At 42.2% G+C, this 24,192-nt stretch overlaps 1 protein-coding gene across 2 annotated transcripts in view; it reads left to right on the forward strand.

The window, feature by feature from the left end:
• Nucleotides 1-24,192, forward strand: part of Glis3 (GLIS family zinc finger 3) — a 444,325-nt gene that overhangs the window by 291,954 nt on the left and 128,179 nt on the right. The gene's annotated exons all lie outside the window — the stretch shown is intronic.

The raw sequence follows: 24,192 nt of genomic DNA on the forward strand, positions 1-24,192 counted from the left end.
GGTCTTGGAGCAAACACTGGGACTCAATGCATGATGCATATGAATAATACTTCATGAGACTGTGTGAGATATGAAGTAGGGCAGACACCAGAGTCAACAAACTCCCAGAAAAGAGTGTAGAAAACACACGCCAACTTCAGGAGCTGTAGAAAGGTTACCAGATAGTTCTCAATAAAGCCTGTTCCCTCTGATCCTCTCACACTCTTCTTCATTTCTTTGGGTTGTTTGTTTGTTGTTTGTTTTCTTTTCTTTTGGTTTTTTTTTTTGAGTTATGTGTGACTTTGCCTGGATTTTTAATATGGAATGAAATGAGACTCATTGAATTACTTTAAAAGTTGTAGGCTTATTTATGTAATGAGATAGCTCAGTTTTATTTATGTGAAGTTTTGTCAGTTTTTTCTCTCCCATAGTTAGTGATTATTTAAGATGTATCACATGATCCTCATTTTCACCTCCCTGTCATTTTTGAAACTTGCACTTTGGTGTCAGTTGGCGAGGGCTAGCATTCTGTTCAACTGTTAGAGCTGTGGGCAGAGGATGGGCCTCTGCTGAAGATTTTCCATGCTGTAAAAACTCATTAGTTTTGATTCTTTTGCTTTAGATTTGTGATAGTTTAGGTCTGGCAAGTGTGACTGACATTGAGTAAAATGTTCAGCCTTTTATGTAGAAAATTGTCGTGATATTTTCCCCACTAATTCTCAGAATGATAGAGCTGAAGGAACTGTAAGTACCCTTCCTGAATGTCTTACTTGGCAGATAAAGAGCCTGCAGTGTGAAGGATAGAACACTGTTTGAGAACAGCAGAGCCCTGGTCATGTATTACCAGATTCCTGTGATTTCAAATACAAAAGAAAGACCATTTTAAATCCTAAATAAGCTTTCCTTTCAACCTGGTATTGATAACTACCCCATCATTTCCCTGTCCCCTACTTCTCCCATTATTTATAGTATAACGCTGTCCTTGGATCCCAGAAGTGTCTTAATGTAAGAGGAGTTTCTAACGTTTGCAGTACTAGAAATACAGCCTGTCTATCTGTCTTCCTTGCAAATCAGCCTTGAGGCAGCCACATATGGTAGAATGAAGGAGAGAAACTATCATGGTCTCCTCCCTTCATGGTTGATGCTGTAGTCTTCAGTCACAGTCTCCTCCCTTCATGGTTGATGATGCACTCTACAGCCACAGTTGATGTCCTGTTTCTAGCAGGAATCCCTTAGGTGAGCCACCAGCCCATTGGATCTTACAGGTTCTTGAGTGGCGGGAAAGGTCAGAGTTTGCTCTCAGTGTAACCTGTCCTAAGGATGATTGCTCTTGCATATTCTGCCCTGCTGTTTCTGAAGGACACCATACAAAGGCTAAAGATACTCAGCATCTTTTTCCAGAAGTGCTTTGGACAGTGGCACTCATCTTGGATCAACAGCTTTGAGTGTTCAATGAAGCACTCTTCTTGGAGTAAGACCAAGTCCAGAAGTACTTGTGCACACTTACAGTCACACAGCTCTGTATGCTATTTTGGAGGTGAAATGTCTGCAGATTCTTAGAATCTCATCAATAGCACAGAGGAAACAGTCTCTCTATAAGTCAACAATTTCCAGTCAGTAGTGAGTACCACAAAAATTTGTCTCACATGTTGTGGATAAATCACAACTTTAACATATGATACAGTATGTGACCCTAGATAGTTTCATGTGGTGTGTCTAGTCTCTCTCTTGATGGATGTGAAATATTAGTAAATAATAATGGCCATAATAGTAATGCTGCTATTATTAGTTATGATCAGAAGTATTAATAGTTTGTTGTATTCTTGGCTATTTTAAGCCCCTTGCATGTATTAACTCTCCTTCATAATGTCTTACTAACACTGATTGCAAGGTAAAGTAATTACGATGGGATAGCAGGCCCTCACAGGCTTGACAAGGGACGTGAACATCTTGCTGGAGTGGAACAAAGCTGTAGTTCAGAGTTGGTGAGTGAGTCTGCTTTGGGGTCAGCAAACTTCCTCTGTGGTGAACAGTCTCCACCCAATTCATTCACAATTGAATTGTTCAAAATGCAGTACCAGTACCATGGGCTGCCTTCCTCTCTCCAGAGTGTGGACAGCTCCTGGGTTTACCCCGCATGCATAACTGGACTTGACAGAGAAGGCCTGTTCCCTAGAGGTTGGGGTGAATAAGGAAAGGGGAGTGACCATGGGAGACCGATAATCTGCTGCTGTCCCTGCAGGCCATGGGATTCATGACTTGGCCTTCTAGGCTATCCCTTACTTAGTTTAACAAGTGAATGTGCTAATAGCGATGGAGCCTGTGCCAAGTGTCTGGTGCCAGCAACTGGAATGATTCTCTGCCCACACCCTGGGCTACAAGACTCTGCCACATGGTCTTAGAGAGGAGACAAGGAGCAAAGCTTGTTTTCTTAAAACAGAAAGGAAGAAAGAAAATAAAAAGAAAAGTCATTGAGCTAATTACCATTTAATGTAGGCTGTTTTCATGGGAAAAGAGTTTTGTGTGAGACAGTGAACATCATAAAAATTTTATTTTATATTTAATTAGACGCTGGGTTTTCAGACGGCTTGGGATACACTGAGATGTGAAGAGGAAATTTGGAACGTGTTGGGATTTTACAAGGATTATTGTATAAAACCTGATCTCTTTCCCCTCTGGAGTTCTCTCTAGTTGCCCATCTCTTCAGTCATGACAATGTGCATGGGGCCGAGTCTTCAGTCTCCCCAGTCTCTTGTTGTAGGTCAGTGCAGATCTAATATGTGCACAGAGAAGGGCATGAATATACCCATCACCCCCATACTCTCACATGCTTCCTGCCTTGGGGCTCCACAGTAGCTGCTACCCTGAGTAGCCCCCTCAGCCAATAAGGGTCACTGACCCTATGTATGTAGGATGTCATGACAGGGCAGAAAAACCGGGCTCTGAAGCTGTATGGACCTGGCTTTGTTCACTGGTTCCATTCATTTCTTAAAACTCTCCATGTTTCTTCAGGTGTTGTTTGTTTGTTTTTCGAGACAGGGTTTCTCTGTGTAGTTTTGGTGCCTGACCTGGATCTCGCTCTGTAGACCAGGCTGGCCTGGAACTCACAGAGATCTGCCTGGCTCTGCCTTCCGAGTGCTGGGATTAAAGGTGTGCGCCACCACCGCCCGGCCAGATGTGTTTTCTTCTCCTCTTCTTTCATCATCACTACACTCTGCTTCCTCGCTGTCAGCTCTGCTGTTAGTTTTCCTAGCAAAAGTTGGCCATTTTGATCTCTAGAAGTTTGATTTACTTTGAAAGGTCACTTAGGCCTCTTCTGAACTTTGTGAGTATAAGGAATATAGATTAAATTATAATATGAACAGTATAATACTATTTTAGTGGCTTTGTCAGCTAACTCTTAAGGTTGATGTCAGTTCTCACATCCATTACAGCGGGTCATGCCTTCCTGATTATTTCAAGCCTGGGAGTTTGGGGTTTTTTAGAGACTATTATGGGGGAGAAGACTTCACGTTGACAAACAAACTTGATAGCAGCATATAGGGACTCCCCCGTGTACCCCTAGTTCCCAGCTTCCCCCAATTAACATTCTTCACTATATATTGACACATTATAAATTTTCCCTAGCCCATATATTACATGAGGTTTTGGTCTTGATGATGGCTAAATGCCTAATGACATCTATCCATCTGTCCATCTATCCTCATAGCTCCTGCAGAGGACTTTCACTTCCTAAAAGCCCTCTGTATACCATTTCTTTCTTCCTTATACCATGGCTCTGTCTAACACTGATCTTTTATTGTCTCCATGGTTTGTGACTTCTTGAGAGTGCCATGCAAAAGGGTATTATGGTATGTAGCCTTCACATTGGCTCCTTTTACTTAGTAATGTGCACCTCAGGGTTCTCCATGTCTTTTCATACTTGACAGTCCATTTATTCTAGCACAGAATACTATTCCAATGCATCCGGCTTTGTCTATTCACTATTAAGAGACCTCTTGGTTATTTGTAGATTTTGGTGATTATAAAGGCAAGACTCACAAGGATCAAAGTTTCTTCATTTACTTACATCCCAGAGCAAATACAAGAATATTTTTAGGCATTCACCCAACAATAAGCAGGTCCTAACAAAATACTAAGTTAATGTATGTAGTTTAGGTATTTATGTATATAGTAATCAGGTCCCTGCTGAATACTTTAGGGGGTGCTCTGCTGTCTTCCCTCTGGGATTTTCCTCTGCTTGCTGGTATATAGTTGCTGTTATGTGTAAGTCCTTGCTCAGCTTCTCTAACTTTAGAGTCTGTTGTATTCTTCCTGGCTTCTTCCTCCTTGTGTTGATGACTAAAAGTTTCCTCCAGGCCTGCAGAGGGCCTGGAGTAGGCCTCACTTTGTTTTTGGTGTTCTTTAGGCGATCATTTTCCTCTCATTTCCTGAGGTCCCATATTCTGACAAACACTGTTCTCATGTTTTGTGCTGTGTGTTTGAAAGCAGAGCATTACTCCGTATTGACTGGAAGCAGAAATATAGTCCTCTTATAGGATGTAAACAGGGTGCACTATGCTTATCAATGTAGGACTCACAGGGTCCTTCTTATTAGCTGTCACCCCCCCCTGCAAAAATCTCCATAATGAACTATTCCATGTAGCTGTCAGCTCTTTCCCTTTCTTTTAAAAATGTGCTGTCCAACAAGCTGAGAGGTGCATATTCATTCACACTCACTGAGCATCTTGTAGACTCCTTACTCTCTTTGAGGCTTGTGAAATAAAATTCAGGGATATGGGTTCTCTCTTTGGCTGACCATGATGTGGTCATTGACCAGAAATTCCTCCAAGAGGACTCAAGAACCAGACTTTTTTCATATGGTCCATGAACGGTCTTCTAAAGAGTTTTTAAAAAGATTTATTTTACTTTATGTTTATGAAGATTTTGCCTACATACATGTATGTGCACTTTGTACATATCTGTTGCATCCCCCTAAACTGAGGTTATGGATGGTTGTTTGTGCTGGGAGTTGAACCCAGGACCTCTGCAAGAGCAACAAGTGCTCTGCTCTTAACCACAGAGCCATCACTCCAGCCCCATGAATTGTCTTCTTGATAGGAAGAGTTGTCTTCTTGTCTACTTTCTAGTAGAGGCTCATACATGAGGATGAAAGAGGTTATTTGAGTTCTCTGTTGGACAGTGCCTACCAAGTAGTAGATACTCAACAAATGTGTTGCTGAAATGAATGAATAAAGCAATTACATCTTTGATCATTTGAGACCATATTTACTGCTTGTATGGCATGAAAGGATGTGAAGAAAACATTTACTGCTGTGTTACATGAACGGATGTGAAAATACTGTCATCTCATGTGCAAAGCAGCTCCACTGGAGTCATGTTCGCACTCCTGCTGCGCTCTGAGCACCGTGCTGGCCAGTGGGGCCACGGCGATGAATAGTGTAGAGGTCTTTCGGGTTGTGCAGAACACCAGCTGCCTCACAGCACTTCAGAGCGAAATGAGCATTGTCTCACAAGCTGATGCAGAGCTTCCAGCAGGAGGTGCTGTCTAACGTGCAGTCTGAACACAGGGCGTTTGGTGACGGGGCACAGTTTAAGGGACACCCTTTTTGTAATGTCCCAGCTCCAGCCTGGGAAGATAAATATTTACTTGTCTCCTTCTGTTCTGGCTAATAGCTATTGTGTGAGATGGACTGAACTGAAAAGGTGAAGTGGCCTCCCCATCATTGTAGAGTGCCATATCTTCATGGTACCCAGTTAAAATGATAAGGCCTGGAATATGGTTTCCTTTCCTGCAAGTCCATTTTCAGAGGGTCTGAGCAGAGGCCTGGGGTTTGCACAAGTGCTTGTTTAATTCAGTTGAGGACATAAACTCTGAGAGGTTGCCAGGAGAGAGAATCTGCTGACTTTTCTCTCAGCCAGGGCTGCCAGCCCGAGCTCATCTTTCTCCAGTTGGTCCGGCTCTGCAGCATGGAAGGGCTTCCGTTCAGCAGAGCGTCAGGCTGCATGCGTGCTGAGCAAGAGGGTGGCAGAGAGGTGCTACAGTAACACAGAACGTTCCTTGAAATGCCAAGTGTCACCAGTGTGGCATTTAATTATCTGACTTGCTGGCAGCTGGAAGTAGAGAAGCAAGGTGGGGGGGGAGCGATTGGGAGGGAGGCAAGCAGCAGGAGGAGGAGGAGGCGGCAGTGGCAGCAGCAGAGGTGGGGGTGGCAAGGAGTTGAGAGTAGAACTCAGCTGTCCTCTGATGAAGACCCATGAGCTACGGTACTTTCTCAACACATCTTTAAGAAATATTGACCTTGTATGTAAAGTATAGTTAGCTGTGCTTTCTGAAAAGAAATCTCCATTGTGGTGTCTTCTGATTTTAAAGAATTGTCTCTTTGTGCATGCAGAGAAACACCAGGGAATATCACCTTGGGTTTGTGTGTAGGGTGGGCTGCACTGTCAGAACCGTCTAAACTCAACGCTAGATCACATGGGAAGGAAACTCAGACAATACTAATGCTGTGAATCTCCATCAGATTGGCATCAGAACTGTCCAATGGCTGCTGGGGATCTTACCTCTCATGGGGATGAAGAGATGTGGTCTCTAGAGGTTGACGCAAGGAATAGAATTCTAGCTTGGCCACTTACCTGTCGCATGCTGACTGGCATACCAGTTCTTCTGACACGTCCTTCCTACCAGTAGCTTTTGCTGCTTGGGGAATTAGGCTGACTTAAAGTCACTTTATTGCATAGTATGCCTGAGACCCAGGCTACAATCACAAGCACAGGGCAGGGTGGGGGGAGTCCAAGGGGTAGGAAGCCACTGTGTTTTCTGTCCAGCAACAAGCTATATACATGAGGGTTATATTTCCAAATCTCATTGTTTAAAGCAGCAGGCCACTTTTATTAAATAACACTATTTAGAAGATTAATGAAACCAATAGGAAGGATTCAGCCATTTGAACAGAGACTGACCTGACCTAACTCTAGATGCCAACCAAATTCTTCCCGTGTTGGGGAGACCTCCTGAGACCCCTCATGCCCGTCCACTCCTGCGCTGCCTCCACAGCCATTACCATTGTCCACCACAATGTATGTTGGCAGGTTCAGCCACTGGCCTGCTGTTCCCCACTGGAATGCTTGCCACAGCAGAGTGAGAAGCAATCTGTGGTGTCCTGTGCTACATCCCATGTGTTGTCAACAAGATCTTCCAGCAGTTTTCAAAGTAGGTGGTCAGTTTGAGGAAGATTGAAATTATGTGGTTTGGGGGGAAATGGCTGGAACTGGAGATGGCTGTGTTAAATCAGCTAGTCTCCCAAAGACAAGTATCTCCTGTTTTTCTCTCTTCCATGGAGGAGGACGTGGAAGTAAATGGGTAGCTGTTACGGATATAGAAGAGGAAAGGGAAGAATGAGGAAAGGATAAAGAAGGGTGAAAGAGGGGATACAATGATCAAAATACGTGCTATACATTATAATAATAAAATGTTTTACTTTGTACAATTAGCTTACGCTAATTAAAAATAAAGTATGTGCTTAATGATATCTTTGTTAATTAGTGGCACAGAAGTAATAACTCTTAACTAATGGATCTGGGTCCTACTCCGACAGCCAGGTTTCAGGGAAAGAAGGTAACTAGGCATTCTTCAAGCTGTGTGATAAGTACGTGTATTGCTGGGGAATCCTGGAGTGTTGTGGGAAGACAAATAAAGCCCCAAGAGGTACTAGGAGGGTTTCTGGAGGAGATGCTCAGAGCACTTCGGGGCACATAGAGGGTAAGTTACTGTCCCAACGACAGGAAAAGTGGCAGAACTGGTATAAAAGGAGCATGTGGGCCTCAGTCTCCATTCTAGAACAGAGTAAGGGAGATGAAACTGGAGATTTGCAAAGTGTTGTTGGCTCCAGAGAGTGTTCATGGTGTCCTGCAAAGTACTGAAGAGAATTACGAAGAAGTGGAGATGGAACTGGAGATTTGCAAAGTTCTATGAAAGTGCTAGTAGAAGATTGCAGGTGTTCTGTCAGGATCACCAAGAGAAGATGGTTCTAAAATCGCATCCCATGCCCAGGCATTAAAACACTGGTTTGACATAAAGAGAACCTTTTCTCTTTAGACACATATGCTTTGACCCAGGCGTTCCAACTTAGAATCTACCCTAAGATGGTTTTTACTACAATAGTAAGATTGAATATATGTATGTATACAGTATAGGATATATTAACATATTTACATGTAAAGGTATTACAAAAGTTTGAGATTACCTAAATATCCATCTAGTGTTGAATGAGTAAATAATTTATGAATTATCCATATAATAAATTATTACTAAGTTGTTATGATGGCTCTGAAATACATTCATTTATATGAGAGTATAATGACCACAGATCATCAAATGCCAAATCCTTGCACTACCCCAGGGATTGCCATGACTTTGGCAACAAGGAAACAGAAAATACAGACACAGAGAAAAGCTGGGATTGTGTGGACTGGGCTGTCTGATGGAGAGTGGCAGCAGCCAGGAAGCCCAGTGTATCTGTTATGTACAGGTGTTGTTGCGCACAGCTGAACAAGGGGGCGGGTTTAACTAATCTTGGTAGGAGCAATCTTTGTAGGGTATCATTCTTCAAGACATGAACATCCAGGGGGAGAAAGATAAGATGGAGACTTTCTGCACACAGTGTCAGTATTCACACTGGCTAGGAGGGAAGGCCTTGCTCTTCCCCATGGGGCTGAGGCATTGGGTTCCTTGACTTAGCTGTGCCCATGGCAAACAATACACATGTACTCAGGATTTCATCCACTCCGGGCCTCTCCTCTGCTCCCCGCAATTAAGCAGATATCATATTCATATATATATATGTGTGTGTGTGTGTGTGTGTGTGTGTGTGTGTGTGTGTGTGTGTGTGTGTGTGTGGTATATATATAACTCTCACGCACACATATATAGCATTTATTTAACTCTTAAAGAAAAATATAGTCCTACACTCCTTGTGATTGTCCTACTCTGCTGTCCTGATAAATGTGGATGGGGGATAATTTTGGCTTTGTTTGACAGTCATGCGCATGCTTGCGTAAACTTAGATAGTACAGCTCAGTCACATGACACCAGTGTCACATGCTGCTGGAGTATGCTGCACACTCTCTTTTTAATGTATATTTTCATGCCGAGTAATGGAAACAAGCGCTTTGTTCATGCTATGCAAGTGCTCCACCCCTGAGCTGCCTGCCCAACCCTCAACATTCTGTGTTATGTAATTAGAACAAGTACGCACCGAGACAGTAGTTAAATTAGAACCTTGTAAATACACAGAGCAGCAACAATCATTTATCTTTAGGGTCACATATTAGGCCCTGTACACAGTTGCACCTCTGTACTTTTAGGACCAGTGCCACAGTTGGTTTCTTTATACCAGCCATTCCAGAAATGTGAATGACTCATTGAGCATAGTGTTACACTGGCCGTGCTAAGGATTGTTTTTTTTTTTTACAATCTTATGAAATCACCATCATATGTATAGTAGTCATACAGCATTGACTGAACATCATCACATAACTATGCACACTCATGGACTCACATATTTCCATCGAAGTACTGATTTATGTCTATTCTTTTATGTAACCAGCAAGTTTCTATTCATGTTCCAAGAGTCAATGAAAATCCAACAAAGCTCCCTGTGCCTTGCCTTGCTGCGCTGAGACCTTCAGCCACTGCATTTCTTTACACCAAGGTTACTTCACACTTTCTTGAATTCTCAGACTGAGGCACATTCACAGTAGCCTGTGAACTTCCGGGGGAGGGGTATAGGGCTCGAACCTTTCTCCCTGCTTGAAGCTTCTCTCCACTGTGAGCTTTTCATGAGAAAGCCCTGTTTGTCAGGACTCAACTGGGACCTCCATTTGTCTCTGAAGTTGAGATCCAAGGAGGGTGCACCCAGCAGCATCAACTAACTAGCCTCTTGCTGTCATGAAATATTACTGTTTTACACTCACAAATAAAAGTTAGCAGCATTTCATTGCTGCGCGGTGTGAAATTAGACCTCCTAACCAGCTGGATGCAACAGCCTGGTGTAGCAATAGTGATGACTGCTAGTGTTCTTGGTTCAATTCAATTAGGAATATTTTTTTTTCCCTCTTCCTTGGTGAAAGGGGTAGTCAAGATGAATGCCTTGCAAACTTCTGAAATACCTACTTGTATAAAAGAACTATTAAAGTCGAGTAACATCTCTATGATCTTTGAACTAAGCCGTCATTCTGCCATTATTGATGTAGCTGCTTTAAGCCGTCTAATTAAAATCAGAGTGACAGATTTGTTATTGAAAATCTGAAACCCAGCTCACATCCCGTGCAGCACATCTGAGCAGGGTATATATCTGCTGTTTTGATGGGCTCTCAAAATTACTAAGCTGTGCCGGGTGCCAAAAGGAATTCAATAAACCCTTTCTTTTCTTCCCGAGTCGGTCTCATTAGTTCCCTTAATAATAGCACTAGTGGATATCAACTTCACTTCTCCAAAATAAATTAACTGTGTCCATTAGGGTTGTAATTATAGCATCAGTTAGGAGTTTATTCTGCTACAAGGAGATAGCCACCTGGTAGAGCCTAGGGCTCTCCTCTTAGTTCCTATGTTTGAAACATGACTTCATGTGTAAAAAAGAGGGTCTGACATGGGTGGGAACAAGTGATCCAGCCAGGGCGTTTGTCATCTCAACTGTGACAATCTCTCTCCCCGCTTGGACTGCTGAGCATATGGTATCACGGGGTGTGAGTTGGGCAGCTAGTGAGAGCTGGTCACCAGCTAACAGCCCACAGTTCAGAGCCTACCAAACAAACTCACAAGCTCCGAGTAGGAGAACACGACAGAAGGCTGCATTATCTGAAAATTTAGCTAATTTTTTTCCTAACTAGCAGAAGCCATCTGTCGTGGTTATTCCGATCCGAGGGCTAAATTGAACGGAAAGCACACTGGGCAATTAAACAAGTTCTCTCAATATTTCCATACCTTTCTATCTTGTCAGGGGAGAAGTGGTGGTTTTGGTTTTGGTTTTGCTTTTTTTTTTTTTTCCAGATTACAGTTTTGTTTTTCGTTGATTTGTTTTTATTTTTCTGGAAAGTTTTTATCCTCCATGTCATAGAGAAACTTTGTTATGTTTTTAGTACAAGAGAATGGAGTGAAATGTAATTAAAGGGGTATGCAGTATTTGGAGTTTATCCTGGAGAAGCTCTTACAGTTTGATCATGTAATTCTAGTTTGTGGTGGAGTTAATCTCAGTGAATCTACAAGAGATGTCCACAGAGATAGAAGGGAAGGATTCAGCCGATCCCCTTCTTCCTCACATGTGCCAAAGACTCCACTGAACAGAAAGAAAACAAGCCGTGGGCCAGAGAACAGTACCACACAACAAGCGTCTACCTCCCTTTCCCTCACACTAGTTGATTTTCCACTTGCTTTTCCAGTTGGGAAAGAAAGTTTATTCTGTGACTTATGGTATCATGTGGAGTAGTACAACTTTTGAGAATCAGGCCTATGGGTTCGTACCATGTTTGAGAAGGTATTTCTAGAATTGAAATTCATGGGGTGGGTAACCTCCTGCACCTCCCATCTCTTAACTTTATTATTCAAGGGAGAAAAAAAAATCCCATGTTTCTGGGAAGGCGACCGAGTGTCATTTCCCGTTAAATAGTATGAAACATATGGGGGCAGGATTGCATTCGTCACAGATTGTCAAAATATTTTTTAAGGAACCCAAATCTTCTAGGGATGCTTCCAAATGTGCCTGCTTTCCCTGAGCAGTGAACAGCATGACCTTTACATTAGCAGATATATTTATAAATACACATATGGCCTGTCAAGACCTGATTGGCTACTGAGCTGAGGAGGCAGCAACAGCATTATGGTGTTTCACCTATGTGGAGTTTAATAATATATATATATATATATATATATATATATATATATGTATATAATAACTAATTTACCTTAGCAGTTTTCACTTACAGGAACCTAATATAGCTATGTGTGGTTGACAGGTGTAATTTTTTAATGAGGGTTGTTCAAGTGGTTTTAAATATGATTTTTTGGGGGAGTGGGGCCTTTAAATATGAAGAGAGCTTTATTTTTTTCCCTAGTAAATCTATGTGATTATTCAAGATAGACATTAACCAGTGACATTAAAAAAAACAACTTTAAGCATTGTATATTCTAGTCTGTTTTAGGCATCATATTGGAGAGATTAAGGAATAGTCACTTGTGAAATGCTTTGAGCTTCTCAGAGAAAGGGAGGCAGGCAGACAGAGAAAAAGACACAAAGAAAGAGACAGACTATATAAACAAAGCCAAATACCTTACCCAGAAGTGGTCAAGGCTTTAGAAAGTACCAGAAGCTAGGTTCCAGAAAGTCAGTTACCTCCCACCCCTCAAAGGTTTCCCTCAGAGAGCAGTACAGGCTCTGTAGAGTTAGGTCCCAGCATCAGTGTAAGGAATGTTGATTAGATGATACAGAGTTTTTCAGTTGTTCGGACTCTTATGCCCCAATCCTTTGGGCATGGGCAGCCCAAGCCTCAGTCCTCTTGCCTGCCTCTGTGCCCGCTGGAACTCTTATTTGCTGTGTTCCATCCTCTGCTTCCCCGTCGAGTGTCCCCTTGGCTGCCCCTTCAGTGTGGGCTTATCTTTATCAGCCCAGAAGGTTTTTATAGAGCTGGACTCACCAAGGTTTGTGTTACAGAAAAGAGAGAGCTAGTCCTCTGTGTTCAAAACATAAGATTATAATATTTAATGCCCCTTTTCAAAATACTCTGCAGCCCCAGGACTTCCTAATCTCTCAAGCCCCACTGAGAATTTCTGATTCTGGAAGTTTCTCTCCCCCCTCATTCGTCGTCCATATTCCCTGCACATCCTCCCCGGCACAATCTGATTTTCCAGCCTCTTCGCCTCTCCCATCCCCATTCTGTCTTCATTTTAATGTCAACCTTTCTGGAGCCCATTGGATCCTGACTGTTTATCCCCTTTTCTCTAGTTGATGACACTAAAGGACATTGCCATATCCTCTGAAAAAGTGACATTGCCTGAGCTAAGGACAGGCCTTTGTATTTCGGTTCATTTCTTTTTCAGCGTCACAGAGATAGTGCAGTCCTGAATCTTTAACATTTTCTAGACATGCACAAGCGCACACGCACACGTACCCCCCCCCCCACCCCATATGAGGGCTACTCTTTTACACTGTTAATAGTTTCATTGTAACATCTCCATGTCACTGCCTTTGCCCTCTGTGTTTGTGCATGATTGGCTTTTCTGAGTGTGCAAAGGATATTGATAGACTTAGAAACTAGCCCAGTCACCTGTGTGTGTGCTTATAGGATTTAGTTTATCAACTGCATTAAATTTGCTAAGCAACTGAGATCTTATATAGGACAGAGATGCTTTGTAGACCCTAGTTCTTTATGTGTACGGATGAGGGACTCTAGCAGCATATATTTGAATAGGGACATCCCCCAACTGTTACCTGGGCCACAGAGAGTGGTTCTGTACCCAGAGTTTAAGTAGAAGAGATAAAGAAACACCATAGGAAACCATACCCCCTTCACATTCATTGAATTTGTCCTTTTCCATAGAATCCATTGACTAACTTATTGAAATCCAATTCCTGACCTGCCAATGTATGTAATTCATAAAAATTTCATGTTGGGAAAGGGAAAAAAAGGTGTAAATCCAGAACTTCTACTCTGTTTTCATGTGTGGCAGGGAAGGTCTTGAAGAGCTTTACACATCTCACTTGCAAAATAAAGTAGAAATGAGTGAGAATTTGTACCATATGTCCACTTATTTTTTTTTGCACTTACAGGAATCAAGTGATTTGAGCTCATAAATTGTTGATTGTGAGAGAATTTCCTTTTCAGTAATTTCATAGAGATCTGTGAGGTTTATGATAGGCTATAATAAAAATCATGTTTAGTTTTCAGTGACATAGTTAGGTAGTAACTATGTTTACAAAAATAAAATACTGAAAATTTCCTATCTTCCCATTCTTATTTATGTGACTTGAAATGGTGTATAGTTTTCAGACTCACCCTCTATACCTGTCCTTTTTCTTTTTTTAAAGAGTTCGGTCCCTGACACGTCACATCAGTCAGAGGCAGGAAGCAGTTAGTGTTTTCCTCTGGACAGGAGGGTCTGCGTTGAGCCACCAAGTTTCTTCACTTGGAGAAGAACAATGTAGCACGAATCCTAATGGGTCCTAATCAAAACCCAGAGTGAGATACCGGGTCAATGCTGAAAGATCAGAGAGACAAAGGAACAAGCCACAGCCACCTCCCACCTCACCAACTCCTCAGCTGAAAGGACTGAGCCCCTGTCTCTACCAGCCTTATATTACATTCTCCGCCCAGCCATATCACTTCCTGTCTCTGCCTCCCTAGTGCTGGGATGAAAGGCGTTGAGATCCCAAGTACTGGGATTAAAGGTGTGTGCCACCAGTGCCTGGCCTCTATGATTAACTAGTGGCTCGCTTTGCCCTCTGATCTTCAGGCAAGCTTTATTTGTTAGAACATACACAAAATATTGCCACAGAATAGTATTAGTTACCATACCATGGTGTCATATTCTGATGGTGGTGGGCACTATAAACTCCTTTCTCCTCCACCCCTCCATTTCAGACCTTTTTTTTTTCCAATTATTATTATTCTACTTTGAAGACCAGAGTCATGTAGCAAGATGAATTCATGCAATTTGCACCTTGGAACCTACTTTGAACCTCACAGTTAGTTTGGGGGAATATTTGTGTATTACCCCACTCCCAGTGCCCCCAGTGGCCAGCCTCTTAGAAGACACTCAACTTGGCAAATAGAAGCTTGGAACAGACTGAAGTGTGTTGTCTGGCCTGAGATCTTCTACTATTGAGGTGACTTCTATTTCTGCTTCCACAAACATCCCACTGCTCCACATTGTGAGAAGGCTTTTGGCCCTCAGCACAGAGCACTACTGTTGGATGGGGACTGTCCTTTGTAACAAAGGATGTCTAGCATCTTGCCTGCCCAGCACCTGTTCAGTGGTAGTAGTTCTACCTCCAGTACACAGTCATGCTCAGTTGTGACAATTAAAAATGTCTCCGGACACTGATGAAGTCTCCTGGTGGGGGGTGGAGCAGGGTCACCTTGGTTTGGAGTCACTGCTGAAATACGGCAAACTGATGCTCTCTCATTTCAGAATGTTGCAAGGAGTAACTATGTTGAATTCTTGGGTTGAAAATAAGTTTTCCCCAGATCATAGATTTGCTTGCCTAAATGAAATAGAACAAAAAAAGATTATATTTTGGAATGTATGCCACGTAGGAGAGTTTTTTTTTTTTTGTCAAAAAAGAATCAATTATCTTCTCACAATATAAAGCCGTTAAGATTAAATTACCTTGACATTTTTCTTTCTAGCATTAGAACAAGCTCTTTATGAGCATTTTAATCCTAATCCTCACCAGCATTGGGGAAGCAGCAAGGGTCTTGTCTGCTCTTCTCCTGAGGAAATGTCTGAGTTAAACAGAAAGATGTATGCTTGGTAGCAGGGCACGTGTGACTGTGTAGCCCTGTAAACCACCTGTAATCACTGTTTTCCAATTACCTTCTTGCCAGCCTTTTGCATTTAGGCAGAGATGAAAAACTGAAACAAAATTTCCGACTTCCTGATTCTGTGTGAATGCTGGGCATATTATTCATTTGCAATACAAAGCAGCTGTGTAATTCCAAATGAGATATTCTGTCTGCGGTGGCTAGCATTTACCCATCAAGGTACCGAATTATCTCTGAATCTATTTGAAGTTCATTACCCAGCTTCTTTACCTGAAAATACACTGTGAAAATGCACCTTTTTAGTTTTATTCAATTCCTGGGCAGTGGGACTGAATTTCCTAAATTTCTGGCTGACTCTGAATTTAACCATTTGGGATCCTAGCGAGGCTGGCCTGGGATTCAGAAACAAGAGACCCAGATTTTTTTTTATTTTTACATTTAATATTTTTGTGACAAGGTTTCACTATGTAGCTCTGACTGGCCTGGAACTCACAGAGATTGATCTGCTTCTGCCTCCCAAGTGCTGGGATTAAATGCACACACCAAATACACAGAAAACTGAGTGCTTCAGTCCTCTGTCTTATTGGGAACAGTAACTTTCTAGAAGGATCTAATAGCTGTTCTTGGCTTTTGGAAAACCACAGTCCAGGAAAAGTGGTCATTGATTATCAGGTACAGTGTTACTGTGGTCCTGAGACTTCTGCTTCTCAAGAATTGGTCCTGACTCCTGTCCATCATTTGATGAAGTCAGTAAAGTGTTGTGTATGTTTTCGGTGTAGGATGAGAAGATGATGTCCCATGGGTTAGAGACACTTTAGTTTCAGACCTTGCCCCTAGGATCTTCCTTCCCTGGAGATGCTGCCTTCCAGATACAAGCAGCAACATTGCAAGCTCACCTTTGAGCTTGTACAGTACTAACTAGATGTGAATTCTAAGCACCCCTTTTGTTCAGGGTGAGAAAGAGGGTGAGAAGTGATGGCTGTTTCAACCCCGAGTCTTCACTTTGTGCTGACACATTAATCATCTGTTTTACCCTCTCTGAACAGCGAGTCTCCCTGTCAAGTTTGCCAGATCATATGCATTTCATTACACAGCGTCTTGATGACAAAGGAAATCTAGGGGTGAAAGGGAACCTAGAGATGACTCAAGGGTTTGGCTTCCTTCCTGTGACTCAAGCATGGAAGAGTCATTGCTCCTGAATGGCACCCTGTGACATAGTGGAGAGGCAGCCAGGCCTGTGGATGGAGCCGAACACTTTTTCCAAGGGATAGTTTGCCTCTAGACTCTGTGGAGTTATGTTTAAATTTGTTCTCTTGATCATATTTAAATTTCATCCAGACAGCCCAGTCTGAACCTCCATGGATGGAATAACTATCTAAATACACCAAATATAATTGCTCATTCAGACTTTCTCCCCTGGAACGAAAGGTTGAATTTCTTTTAGAACTAATGATGAAACATTTCAGTTTCTTGATCTGTCCTGGTTACCAAAGCGTCTCCAATTTGCAGTAATTAGCTGAGTTGCCCTCTATCATTTGTCTGATTTCCTGGATTTTAATGCTTATGTGAAAAGTTTTATTTTCAAAGGAATAATGTTGAAATGGAAAAGAATGACAAAACTTTGCAAAGCAGAAAAAAGTTAGTGAAGAAAAGTAGAGTGACAGAGCCTTGTTGAGCTTTCAAATGCCATTTGCATATTTTAATCAAACATCTTTCCAGTCTACTTCTTTTTTCTTAGGATGACTGAAGGTGGCCTATCTCACAGATACCTATTTTTGTATGTGCGATTATTTGATGATATCAAATATGCAATCTCCTTTTTAAAAACATCCTTCATTGTTTTGCTAATAGATTCTGTTTTAGTTAAAGTACATTGGGTCTTGAGACAGCACTGTTGGACCTACCCTACCAGCATGTGACTCTACACATGTACCATATCTCACTGCCCCATTCAGGTAGAAGAAATTCGAAGCCAATAAAAGAGAGCCTTCATTCTGAGCTTTCTGTTGTTCCTGCTGCATTACATACAGTCTTATTGCTGAGGTCCTCATCCCCTTGCTAGGCAGGAGTAGATTTGAAAGCCAATTTCAAGACCTCTTAAGTTATAACCCAGACAGCCTAAGAATCCAACTCGTATTTTAGGATGCACGAATTTAGATTTATGGTGAGGAGGCAGGGATAATGAAGATAATCTGAGTTAATGGAAAGTGGAAAATACAACTACAGTTTTAAAAGATACAACTTATAGAGTTTTTTCTCTAACAGCCAAGGAATATTTGCTTACCACAATATACAAAGCATTTTCCTCACCACCTGCCCCCATTCAACTCTCACTTAAAATAGCAAGTGTTAAGAGTTCTGTGGATGCTGTCTGTACATTCTTTATGGTTGTAGACACATGTAAGCATACACACAGAGAAGACTTTTGCTGCAGAAGTTGGAATCAGACTACTCATATTTCTCACCACATTGTTTCTCTCTTTTGCAGAATAGCATGTATAGCTTTTTCTGTCAGTTCATGTAGCTCTAACATACCCTCCTTTTTTGGGGGGGGTGGGGGGGTTAAGTTTTTTTGAGCTTTCCACAAAAGAGTATTTTATTTACGCCATTTCTACCCTCCTCTCTCCCATCTCTGACTCTTCCTGCTGCCTGTTTCCAGCCTGCCATCATCTCTTAAATTCATTACACACACACACACACACACACACACACACACACACACACACACACACACATATATGTATGTATGTATACACACATATATGCGTATATACCTATAATATGACTTATTGAGTCCACTTAGTGTTGCTCCCATGTATATATGCTCAGGGCTGACCACTTGGGGGCTGGACAACTTATCAGGAGCCTCGTCCCTGGGGAAGACTGATTCTTTTTCTTAGCAGCCATTGATTGCCTGTAGCTCTTCATCTAGGGGTGGATCTTGTGAGATTACCCACCTCCATGTTGGAATGTCAACTGTTGTTGCTCTTGTGTGAGTCTTGGTTAAGCAAACATACTCCTGAGATTTCATGGGTGTGCTTGAAGACACTGCCTTACCTCAAACTTCCCGACTCTCTGGATGGTTCCTCTTTCTGCCTTCTCTTCCTCCATGTCTCCTGAGTCTCAGGTATATGGGTTGTACTGTGGCTTTATCCATTGGGGTTGGTCACCACCCAGTCAGTTGTTTTCTGTACCTTGACCAGTTAAGAATTTCTGTGATTGTCTCTGCTGCTGCAAAACGCAGCTTCTTTGATGAGGGATGAGCGCTGCATTTACTCTGTGTTATAAGCATGAATATTTAGAACTCAGTAAGTAGCAGCCACTGGTAAGTTCATTGAATTCTCTCCTGTTGAGCTGGCATTAATTAATTAGAAAGCTGGTGGTTAACCCAAGGTGTAAATGCCACTATTGCACCCTTTTAGATAGCTCGCTGAGCTGCTCATTCTTATGGTTCATAGGCTTTCTAGCTGGGCGGGACTGCGTGTTGCTTTTCTCCCTAGGCAGCTGTGTTAGCACCTTGGAATACTATGAGAACTAGATGTTAGGGAGGAGGCTTCCAGCCAATACCAGCTCAATGCCTTTAGGTCTTGTGTCTGAAGTTCATGATGTCCTCAACAACAGAGTCTTGCCTTCACTTACCTTGAGGTCCTGAGAGGCAACCAAAAGCAACAGCCTATATGGTTTGGGGAGTCTCTTGAACTCCCCTGACCAACAACTTGAAGCAAGGTTTCCCATGCCTGCTGGTACTGGAGTTTTTATTAGTCTGTGGCTCTTGGAGGCTAAGGATGTTTGAAAGCAACATGGGAAAATATATATGATTGTTTTGTGTGTGTGTGTGTGTGTGTGTGTGTGTGTGTGTGTGTGTGTGTGTGTGTGTGTACATACATATACATGAAGTAATGGCACATAAGGTGGGAATGCTTCTATTACATTCTCCTTAATAACTGCATTCCAACCTGCAGTACTGGAGAGTGAGACATGCATGGCTCCTGTTTGTGCCTTTATTACAAATGAAACAGTAGTCATGCAGTGTAGTTTTCTTAAATACTAACACTGAAGTTTCAATAGAGTGTAGACGTTACAGAGTAATACCTTTAAAGAAACATTTTCGAGTGTATGTGTAACAAGTGTAAATGAGCTAGCTGCATTCTCACCCAGGGCCTCTCTAATCGTTATTAAACCCCAAGAACTGGGGCGGGGGGGATTTCAATCATGTACTTGATCAAGTAGTACTCCAAATGTCCGGGTTTTTTATTTTATTTTTTGGGTTTTTTTGGTTTTGGTTTGGTTTGGTTTGGTTTGAGTGTTGTCCCCCTCCCCCCAACAAAAAGGGTAGCTTAGAGGTGTCCGAAGTTGAAGAGAAGCAAAGACTTAGTGTAAAGAAGCACACGAGCTCTCACTGGGGTGATAACAGTGTTCTAAATTGAATCAGGATGAGAGTTCCACACCTCAGTAAATTTACTAAGAAATCACTGGATTTCACTTTTCAATCAGATGGATTTACACTATAGAAATCACACCATACCCATGTTGCCTAGACTGGTAAAATTTTGAAGCAGTTCGTGTGACATTTTTTTTTTTATATTGTCAATTAGCATCATCTGCGAAAAAGCTTTGCTTTGGTGAAGTCAGTTTCAGCCTACCAACACCTGTTTGATTTATTACAGTCTTAGAATTCTTGGAATTTGCTCAATAAATATTTTCTGGATCTCATTTTCTAAGCCTTTCTTGGCTCCTGCCAATTACAACAGTCGTTTCTCAGAGTGCTCCAAGGAAACCATTACCTTACGGCAGTAGTGATGGAGTTTGCCAGCCTTGTTTGGTTGTTCATTGACTAACCATGCACTCAGTGTTCTGGGTTGTGCTCTGTTTGTTGTAGACAGATCAGCATCCTGGAAAAGGGAAGATTCCTGCCCTCTTTGCACTTGTTTTTAGCTTCAAGTCTAAGGAATAAGATAGGCGTTTTATTTAATCACTGAGTTAGCATTGGTTGTCGGCTGACACACCTGAGAAGAAACTTCCGTTACTAAATTGTGTCCAGCTAGATGGGCTTGTGGGCCATTCCTTGATAATTGATGTAGGAATGTCCAGCCAACTGAGGACCTTACCATATCTAGTCAAGTTGTCCTGGGCAGCTGGCCTTGAGCCAGGAAGTAAGCCAAGACACAGCTTTTCTTTACGGTCTGTGCTCCAGGTTTCTGCTTGGATCCCTGCCCTGGTTTTCCTCCATGATGTACTGTGACCTAGAGGATGCAAGAAATCTTCAACTCCAGTTTGGTGCTGGTGACTGACAATTTTATCCTATAAATAGAAAGGAAACTACAGCAATGGGATTTTCTGTTAAAATACAAGTTCTTGTTCGGGAGGATTGGGTTCCAGTGATGCTAATGCTCTACGCATTGAGGAATTTGACCCTGTTATGAACCAATGGATCATGGTAGCCACAGGGTTGTGACACAAAATGTTCACATAGTCAGTGGTCATAATCACACGACCATTGATAAAATGAAGATGTTTATCATACATTTTGTATTTCCTAACTTCCTCCATTTCCTGGGATCTAAAAGACCAGTACAGATGGAGAAGCAAGGCTCAGTACCAGGAGCCCTTGACCATCACCTTGTCTGTCTGGGTGAGAGACAGACATGCTTCCCAGGCTGAGACTAGGAGCATGGCATGTTTGGAAGAAACATTTCCTGGTTGCCCTTCCTGACTCTCCTTCTCTATTCACACATCCACTTCAGAGAATAGAGAGTGAAATTTTGTGCAAATTCTAACACATTTCCCATGTTCTGATGATTAAGACATGGGATGTGATTCAGAGAACTTGATGGATTCTAGCATTATCAGTGAAGAGGCAGGACAAAGCCAGCTAATACCTTTTTTTTTTTTTTTTTTTTTTTTTTTGGCATGCCTCTTGAAAACACAATAGAAACCTCAGTTCAGGGTTATTATTTTTATTGGCAAGTGTGAAACTTGTGGCCTTGGGAGTATTTTGTTTTGTTGATGGAGGGAGAGGTCCACTGTGGCACAGTTGTTCATTAGCAGAACTGTACGAGGAATTATTTCTATTTGACTTCAGGGAGGCAGCACGACTCTAACTCTGTGCCTGGAAGGCTATGTCTTAATTCAGTGGGACTTTTCCAGGTGACTTTATTGTTTACAACATTAAACTCAAAGCATTACAGTGTCCTGAGGAAGTACCATCTCACCTCCTGGCCTCCTGGACACTGAAATACTGGGGTTTTGACATTGTCTATTCTAAGTCATTTCGCCGATAACTTTTGCGATGACAGCCTACGAAGTGAGTCCTTTCCTCACTCTTGTTCTCAGACATTCCAGCATGAGCAGTGAGGTCTGTTCCTGACCCAGGAAGGATTAGCAGTACAGATGTGTCATCTGGGGGAGAGTCCTTGAACCTTGCGACATGCCTGAAAATATTTTTGGCTACTCATTTCGGGACATCCCACTTAATTACATGTAGTAACTAAAGTACAGATTGCTTGATTGAATTTCTGCGAAATTAGAAAAAGAAAATTGGAGAGAATAAGTAGAATTCTCTTCATATGTTACCTCTTTTTTGGTGTGTATATGGGGGGGGGCAAGTTCCTGACCTTTTGTCAAATTCAGCGCAAAGAAAATGTAATTAATGCAGGCGTGTTTTGTATGCCCAGTAATGGATTTTTCCATTGAAACATAACCTTTATAAGATGCTTCCGTTATTACTAGCTGTCAGGTGAAAATTAAACGAGCTCATTCTGAGCTTCAGATTTATCTTTCTGTCTACAAAAGGCTATGTGAGAGACTGAGGAGATATATAGCATTTACTGATGATTCCCTAAATTAGTACCATCAATCTATGGTAAATATAATACATTCTCTTTTTAGAGCTAATGGTGGCCTAGCCCAGATCCGTTGCCTCCGAGCACTCCCTGTGTGTCTACTTGGAAAGCATATCCAGCTGCCAGGAACTTCTACCCTCCAGTGGGCTTATGTAGTTGTTCATTTAAAACATGCCTGACAGTCTGAAGCAATCCAGGCACAATCATGGATTGAAGAAAGCTTCCAATTTACTGACGGGATGAATCGCCCCTTTTGTAGCAGCTCCCTGGCAATCCAATTCAGAAATAAAACTGCAAACTGACTTAAGGGACATGGAAGGCCTTCCCTTGCACTGTCTACAGAGGACTTGCCCTTTTTATACTTCATGTACTGGAAACCATTGTCTGTGGTTGCCCCAGTGAGTCCTGACCCAACTCCAGTTTCACAACAAGATCATCAATTTCATTTCGTGAAGACATCCAACATGGCTTGCTCTGCATTCCTAGAGCTGAACAGCCTGGAGTTAACTTGTTAACTTTGCTAACTCTTAAGTGCCTGTATGTGTTCAACCTTGAGTTGAGCAGGAAGCTGTCATAGTTCAGCTGTTAATATTCCTCCTATCTGGTCTCAGGGTTGGGGTGGGGGCCTGAGCACAGATCTGACCTGACTCCCTCAGTGTCACCGCCAGCTTGGAGATGGGAACCCTTTTGGCTAAGTACCCAAACATCTTCAGCTTTTTCTGATCACTCAGACTTCACAGGGCTATAGAATTTGACCCCATGTGGGAACAAGTAACTCCCCCCACCACATACACACAGTAGCAGAGATGCCCTGGGATGGTAGTCCTCTTCTCATACCCCAGCATTCATTCCCTGTAAGTTGTTTTTTGCTGAGCTCTGGAAGTACAGATGTGTGAACATGTCAAATTAATGAAAAACAAAGTCAGACATTCCAGAACCTGCAAAAAAGAGTTCAATTCCAGAAATGAGCAAAAGTTTGGGAAGAGCCTTTTTTTTCTTGTGAGGTTTATTCATCCTCCATAGACACAAAAATAAGTCTTTCAAAGAACATGCATATTTGAGGCACTTGGCAGCATGCTGTCTCTGGCAACTTCTCCTTATTTATACCACGTAATTATACTTGCCTTTATACGTGTGTCCTTTTCATTATTGAGTCGAACATGGTCTTTTGTCAAGTTCCAGTTGTTGATTAGCACTGGCAACTCCGAAATGTGGCTTTTCAGCTATCAATGAATCTCTTTTTTCCCCTTCTTAAATTATAACAGATATTGTTGGACATTTGGGGGAGAAAACAACTTAAAATTCCCATCCAGATCTTGGCTGCCAGTTCAGGACGTTGTTCCTCTGTCCCTTGCCAAGATTTTTAGCTTTACCCCTCATTGCAAGTGCAGGGTTTGGGGGGTGGGATCCCCATTGCCAGAGAGAAAACCAAGTGACATCATTAGAATTCAACTGCATCTGTGCCTCCAAAGGCATGCTGGCTTTTCCCTCACCCACCTCTGTCATCTCCCCTCTGCGCTGCCCCTCAGCTGTCCTGTAATCTCTTCTCAGATGAGAAGCAAGCTCAGAACTGCTCAGAGGCATGATATCAGTGGCCAACTATGAGCTTACAGATTTGTTTGTATAAATGTAAGTAAACAGCTAAAGACTGGGTCTTTCTAAAGCAATTCAAACCCTGTAGCCACTTACCCACCAACAGTGTTCATTTCCATTAGAGGACTGGGAATCCTTTTAATAAGAAAAAAATTAACTTCGCTGGGGAAGAATCTAGTGAGGCATGAGGGCAGGTTTCCGTTCTTACCAAAAGGGATCATTGAATTGAATCTGTATTGTC

Source organism: Peromyscus californicus, unplaced genomic scaffold (assembly GCF_007827085.1).
Source record: "Peromyscus californicus insignis strain IS unplaced genomic scaffold, ASM782708v3 Scaffold_4__1_contigs__length_199733344, whole genome shotgun sequence".
NCBI classification, from domain to species: Eukaryota; Metazoa; Chordata; class Mammalia; order Rodentia; family Cricetidae; genus Peromyscus; species Peromyscus californicus.